The sequence below is a fragment of the Sinocyclocheilus rhinocerous genome, unplaced genomic scaffold (genome assembly GCF_001515625.1).
Source record: "Sinocyclocheilus rhinocerous isolate Xijiao unplaced genomic scaffold, SAMN03320098_v1.1 scaffold4358, whole genome shotgun sequence".
In the NCBI taxonomy this organism is placed as follows: Eukaryota; Metazoa; Chordata; class Actinopteri; order Cypriniformes; family Cyprinidae; genus Sinocyclocheilus; species Sinocyclocheilus rhinocerous.
This window is the reverse complement of record NW_015625073.1, coordinates 55-6,003: the sequence shown is the minus strand read 5'-3', so window position 1 is coordinate 6,003 and position 5,949 is coordinate 55. Positions and strand designations below refer to the sequence as shown.

Below are 5,949 nucleotides of genomic sequence, written 5' to 3'. Positions count from 1 at the left end.
TGTTCATTGTCGTTTTACTAATCTCATGGTAAATGTTAAGTTTGTTGTCTTAGAAAATTCATTCCAAATAAATGAAGATATTTTATTAAGTGAAAACTAATCTTGTTCAATGTTTTTGATTCTTGTGCACCCCACAATTATTAATATATAAAAATATATTTGTAGTATATTCCAATTTAAAACAACTTAAAAAATGTTTACACATTTAATCATATATTTTATGTATGTTGACTTTTGTTATGCACTTATTTACAGCAATCGATTTATACATTTATAATAAACTATAAAGCATGTTGTCCTTGAACAGTCTCCACTATAGTTTGCTGTGCTGCATGGGAGTGCTCCAGTCACTCACAGAAAGGAGTGTGAATGTATGGTTTCCCTACTGATCTGGAGAGGAGAAAAAAAATGATGCATCAAGTTTTGTTCAGTTCACATTTATTTGTATAGCACTTTTTAATATACACATTGTTTCAAAGCAGCTCTACAGAAAATGAATGTTTCTACATTACGAATAAGAGTTCTGTTAACAGGTGTAACTGTGCCAAAGTAATGGTAGAAATGTTCTAAAATTAAGCTATACATATCATGCAGTTAAGTAACGTCATGTATTCAGAAACAGTTAAATATATACAGAAACAATTAACAAATTAAAGCAATGGTTACATGATGTGATCATGTTGATTACAATGCAAGGAAAATGTAGCAGTTTTGTATGTTTATTCAGAGTCAGCTTCATCTGAAGTCCTCTCAAGGGTTGGCGTCATCTCTTCACAGGTGTTGGGTCATCTGAAGTCTTCGTAAGAGGCTGGATATAGTCAGCAGGAGCAATCTATAGATTACACCAACAAAATGTGATGTAATCATACTAGGGAACTGGCACTTTTTCACAAAGAGCAGGGAAAGACTTGCCAAAACCAGTGAAGAGACTCATTGTGAGGGTGATGTCTCTTTACAGGGAGTCTTCAGGTGGTTCTTGTTCTGAAAGCAAGATAGCGAAGGAGAAAAACACAGGAGAAATGGTTAAGTGATGCTCCATCACATTGCAGTCCTGTGGCATCTGCTCCTTCAACACAGTGCTTCTTTAGTAGCTAAGACGTTTAAGTATAAAATACAGTAATAATGTACAGGTTTACTGTAATTACTTCTATAATATAGTAGTGGTATATAATCCATTTTTGGACATTTAGCTTAGCATGATTCTGAAATGAAAACTGCTCACCTACATTAAACTTTTCATTCTCACTTTGGTCCATCTGCAATATATCTAATATATCTAAAGTCTATTTAATTACTCCCCACCAGCAAAATCACTTTTAAATTACACAACAACTGCATGAACTGCATGAAGAGAATGAATAACATCCCGTAAATCTACTAATTAAGTGAGGAATAATCTAATAATCATCTGTTTTAATGCACAGGGTAATTTGATTAGCTGTGCTGATAATATACTATTTTGTTCTATAAATGTCTTACCTTTCAAAAGTTCGTCACAGCGTTCTCTTCTGCTGCATCTCTATGCCGCTGATAGTATGAGCGCTAACTTCCGGGAACTATTGAGCGGCTCCACGATCCGCCATTGCTGTAAAAAACTGGTCCATTGGAGTGAACGGAGTTGTCACAACTCTCTCTCTCTACAGCTCTGGGTCAAACAAAGTGCGGGGGACACACTTATCCACTTATACACACTTATATATATACATATATATGTATGAACAAACATTAATAAACATGAAAACAACAATGACATTAATCGCCAGGTTTGAAATATTTTTGTCCAGACTTCCAGGATCAACAGTTACTGAAGGTCACTGGATATGATGACGACATAATGTTTCACAGCTATAACCAGCGCCCTCAATCGGACCCACATGTGGTTCCAATATTGCATCATCATAATTATTTTAAAAAATCTATAAGTTGTGGAGCACAAAACTAGACATATATGGTATCTTTTAAAAGCTTAGAACCTCAGCTTTCGTAACAACCCCCGTCCACATCTGCCATATCAGCAGGAGAGCCATGCTGTCCAGAGTACTTTGGGTCAGATGCTGCAAGTGGGAGGAGAGTTTGTGCTTTGTGCAAACTTTCAGGCCTCAAAGTAAAGACTCCTATGTACTGTACAAAGTGCAACGTACCCCTGTGCTTGGTGCCATCTAGAAACTGTTTTAGAAAATGGCACACTGATGGACACTCTTGAGAAAGTTTGCATCCGATGAAAACTGTTGACAAAGCAACGAACAAAAACTAAAAGTTGGCCTCCAATTTTTTTATTTCTATAGAAACTTATTGACATTTTTTATAGTTATTATATTCTGTATATAGTTATTTTACATATTAGATGTGTATATTGTGTTTTTGCACTGCTTTTTGCACATTTTTCTCTATACATTTGTGCATAATAAAATGCAAGAACTGCTACTTACTCACTCATTTTGCTTAGGTATAGAATACACAACATGGGTCAAGTTAGGTGATAAAGTGTTGGATCATTCTCTTGTCAAGTGTAACGCATAGTAAAAAGTGTTTTACAGGTAATAAGCCTGATTTTGCACTTTGAATAATTTGTTTATGGATGAAAATGGGAGACTTCAGAAAAGACATTCCCTGCAGGGAAATAAACCATACAGATCCTAAATTACAGACTCAAAAAAAACTTTATTGAAAAATCTGACTTTTATCTGTATTTATTATAAAATTGTGACTATATACAATAAAATATATGTAATATTCCACCACTGTGTTAACATTTAGAGGGTTTTCTGTAAATTGAGACCATTTTTATCCTTTTACTCCAATGTATATGGGTAAGGTGCTCTTTTAAATTCAAGTATGTTAAATTACTTCAGAAATCAAAAACGGAGACGGTAAAGGTACACTTGGAGACACCAATACCTCCTTTCAGTAAAATCTAAATATATTTTGTATAGAAGGAGATATCAATTAGATTCTTTTTTCCTCCGTTTACTGTCACCTAGTGGAATCAAAAGAAACTTTCTGCAGGGACATAGACCAAACAGATCATAAATGACAGCTTTTTAAATATAATAATAATAAAAAAATATATAAAAATATCACTTTTTATCTGTGTTTATCATACAATTGTGAATATATACAATTATTATAAAATTGTGAATATATACAATAAAATATATGCAATATTCCACCACTGTGTTAAAATTTAGAGGGTTTTCTGTAAATTGAGACCATTTTTATCCTTTTACTCCAATGTATATGGATAAGGTGCTCTTTTAAATTCAAGTATGTTAAATTATTTCAGAAATCAAAAACGGAGACGGTAAAGGTACACTTGGAGACACCAATACCTCCTTTCAGTAAAACCTAAATATATTTTGTTTAGAAGGAGATATCAATTAGATTCTTTTCGAAAATCAGGGTTTTCTGTAAAATGAGACAATTTTTTATCAATTTACTCCAATGTATGTGGGTAGGGGCTATTTTCAATTCAGATATGCCTAATTCTCTAAAAAACGCAAAATATGCTGCACAGCTGAAGTGGTTAATAACTTGCATAATTATTAAACCAATTACTATTGGTTTGCAAATTTATTTAAACGACATTTATGAATATAGTTAAAGCTAAATGGCATGACACAGTAGAATTTTTAGAAAGGAAAAAAAGAAAAAAGACTTAGGGAGAATCAATAAATTATGATTTACAGCTCTTAGTTTTGTGAATAATATGTAATCATGAATATCATGTAATCCATAAAAATGTAACGAATCTGATTATGAGCATTTTAAAATGTAAAATACTGTCATAACCCAGCAAACATTGGTCCGACGGCAACGTCGTGTCCCTGGCCAAAAATAGTCACGGTAGGACTACATAAATATGTAAAAAATATGTAACACAGAACATTTCCTAAAAATGCATTCAGATACGTTTGTACATGTCTATAGTTCTCTGGGGTTGCATGTATAATTGCTACTTTGACTTTTAGCTACGTGTAGTTCAATATACAGGTGCATCTCAATAAATTAGAAAGTCGTGGAAAAGTTCATTTATTTCAGTAATTCAACTCAAATTGTGAAACTCGTGTATGAAATAAATTCAATGCACACAGACTGAAGTAGTTTAAATCTTTGGTTCTTTTAAGTGATGATTTTGGCTCGCATTTAACAAAAACCCACCAATTCACAACAAATTAGAATACTTCATAAGACAATAAAAAAAACATTTTTGGTGAATTGTTGGCCTTCTGGAAAGTATGTTCATTTACTGTACATGTACTCAATACTTGGTAGGGGCTCCTTTTGCTTTAATTACTGCCTCAATTCGGCGTGGCATGGAGATGATCAGTTTGTGGCACTGCTGAGGTGGTATGGAAGCCCAGGTTTCTTTGACAGTGGCCTTCAGCTCATCTACATTTTTTGGTCTCTTGTTTCTCATTTTCCACTTGACAATACCCCATAGATTCTCTATGGGGTTCAGGTCTGGTGAGTTTGCTGGCCAGTCAAGCACACCAACACCATGGTCATTTAACAAACTTTTGGTGCTTTTGGCAGTGTGGGCAGGTGCCAAATCCTGCTGGAAAATGAAATCAGCATCTTCAAAAAGCTGGTCAGCAGAAGGAAGCATGAAGTGCTCCAAAATTTATTGGTAAACGGGTGCAGTGACGTTGGTTTTCAAAAAACACAATGGACCAACACCAGCAGATGACATTGCACCCCAAATCATCACAGACTGTGGAAACTTAACACTGGACTTCAAGCAACTTGGGCTATGAGCTTCTCCACCCTTCCTCCAGACTCTAGGACCTTGGTTTCCAAATGAAATACAAAACTTGCTCTCATCTGAAAAGAGGACTTTGGACCACTGGGCAACAGTCCAGTTCTTCTTCTCCTTAGCCCAGGTAAGACGCCTCTGACGTTGTCTGTGGTTCAGGAGTGGCTTAACAAGAGGAATACGACAACTGTAGTCAAATTCCTTGACACGTCTGTGTGTGGTGGCTCTTGATGCCTTGACCCCAGACTCAGTCCATTCCTTGTGAAGTTTTCTTAAATCTCAAATTCTTGAATCGATTTTGCTTGGCAATCCTCATAAGGCTGCGGTTCTCTCGGTTGGTTGTGCATCTTTTTCTTCCACACTTTTTCCTTCCACTCAACTTTCTGTTAACATGCTTGGATACAGCACTTTGTGAACAGCCAGCTTCTTTGGCAATTAATGTTTGTGGCTTACCCTCCTTGTGAAGGGTGTCAATGATTGTCTTCTGGACAGCTGTCAGATCAGCAGTCTTCCCCATGATTTTGTAGCCTAGTGAACCAAACTGAAGACCATTTTGAAGGCTCGGGAAACCTTTGCAGGTGTTTTGAGTTGATTAGCTGATTGGCATGTCACCATATTCTAATTTGTTGAGATGATTTGTTGAGTGAATTGGTGGGTTTTTGTTAAATGTGAGCCAAAATCATCACAATTAAAAGAACCAAAGACTTAAACTACTTCAGTCTGTGTGCATTGAATTTATTATTCACAATTTGAGTTGAATTACTGAAATAAATGAACACGACATTCTAATTTATTGAGATGCACCTGTATACCCTGTTTGCGATTCAGTTGTGAGCAGGGCTGGACTGGGACAAAAAATCGGCACAGGCATTTTTTGGTCCAGGCGGCCCACCACCATTTATTATAGGCTATGTGACCCTGGACCACAAAACCTTCTTAAGTCACTTGGGTATATTTTAAATGGGTCAAAATTATTGATTTTTTCTAGATTTTCAAATAGTTGTATCTCGGCCAAATATTGTCCTATCCTAACAAACCATACATCACAGATGGTGTATAAATCTCAATTTCAAAGAATTGATTGATTGGTTTTGTGGTCCAGGGTCACATATATGATATACACTACCAGTCAAAAGTTTTTGAACAGTAAAAGTTAATGCTTTTTAAAGAAGTCTCTTCTTGCTCACAATGCCTGC

At 35.5% G+C, this 5,949-nt stretch overlaps 1 long non-coding RNA gene across 1 annotated transcript; it reads right to left on the bottom strand.

The window, feature by feature from the left end:
- Positions 1 to 225: 225 nt before the first annotated feature.
- Positions 226 to 1,642, bottom strand: LOC107749539 (uncharacterized). The gene is made up of 3 exons (XR_001641046.1): positions 1,480 to 1,642; positions 667 to 981; positions 226 to 390 (listed from the first exon to the last, which is right to left on the bottom strand). It is a non-coding gene; the product is annotated as an uncharacterized LOC107749539 (long non-coding RNA).
- Positions 1,643 to 5,949: the final 4,307 nt, after the last annotated feature.